The sequence below is a fragment of the Colobus angolensis genome, unplaced genomic scaffold (genome assembly GCF_000951035.1).
Source record: "Colobus angolensis palliatus isolate OR3802 unplaced genomic scaffold, Cang.pa_1.0 Scaffold44, whole genome shotgun sequence".
Lineage (NCBI taxonomy): Eukaryota > Metazoa > Chordata > Mammalia > Primates > Cercopithecidae > Colobus > Colobus angolensis.
Window position 1 is genome coordinate 1,101,701 of NW_012117821.1, and position 1,184 is coordinate 1,102,884.

At 58.4% G+C, this 1,184-nt stretch overlaps 1 protein-coding gene across 1 annotated transcript in view; it reads right to left on the reverse strand.

Moving 5' to 3' along the window:
* Positions 1-1,184, reverse strand: part of LOC105522676 (tubulin beta chain) — an 8,591-nt gene that overhangs the window by 3,011 nt on the left and 4,396 nt on the right. The gene's annotated exons all lie outside the window — the stretch shown is intronic.

A 1,184-nucleotide genomic window follows, 5' to 3' on the forward strand; every position in this document is an offset into this window, starting at 1 on the left:
GGACACGGCAGCTGCGCGCTGGGCCGGTTCTGGAGCGGGATCCGCACGGAACGAGCCCGGGGCCTCCAGGCCGAGGAGGCTGCGATGCCTTAAAAGCAGAAAGATACACGGGCTCGGGGGCTGCGGCGGTGGAGGGGAGCGCACCACAGAGTCGCAGAGGCCGCGGAGTTTCCTGCTCCGGGGTCCCGCACGCCCACTGCCCTCGCGGTCGGGTGAGGGGAGCACGTGGGGGACGTCGCGGCCCGAGGGCCTGGGCGGAGGGCAGGGGAGGGGAGCGGAGGGGCGAGGTCTCCCCCGCTGCAGCGCGCCCTGCCCTGTTGTGGAGACGGCGCTGGCCGTTCGCCGGTCGCCTTGGTACCTCGGCCCCAGGAGTGCGCGAGCTCCTTGGAGACCAGGACAGCGCCCAGACCTCCCCCGGCGCGTAGGCCCCGACCTCTGGGCTCCAGGGCGGGTATCCCAACCACGGGTCAGCGCGCTGGGGCTGAGACATACTTCTACTAGTGCTTTTCCTAATTTATGATTTGATTTCTACTTGGGTGGGAAAAGAAACTTCTAAACAAAATGAATTACATGTGGTTGCGCCTTTAATCAGTCTGTTTAAAAACAAACGCGCTGTATTTTTGTAGCATTTTTATTTTACTTAATTTATTATTTTGGGACAGTCTTGCTCTGTCTCCCAGGCTGGAGTGCAGTTGCGCGATCTCGGCCCCCCCCAGATTCAAGCGATTCTCTTGCCTCAGCCTCCTCAGTAGCTGGGACTGCAGGCACCCGCCACCACGCCAGTTTTTGTTTTTTTGGTAGAAATGGGATTTCACCATGTTGGCCAAGCTGGTCTCAAACTCCTGACCTCAAGTGATCCGCCCGCCTCAGCCTCCCAAATTGCTGGGATTACTGGAATGAGCCACCGTGCCTTCTGTATTTTTGTAGCTTTATTCTTTTTTTTTTTTTTTTTTTGAGATGGAGTGTTGCTCTTGTCGCCCAGGCTGGAGTGCAGTGGCCCGATCTTGGCTCACTGCAACCTCCGCCTCCTGGGTTCAAGCGATTCTCCTTCCGCCTCCCGAGTAGCTGGGACTATAGGCGCCCACCACTGCACCTGGCTAATGTTTGTATTTTTAGTAGAGACGGGGTTTGACCATGTCAGTCAGGCTGGTCTCAAACTCCCGACCTCGTGATCTGCCCGCCTC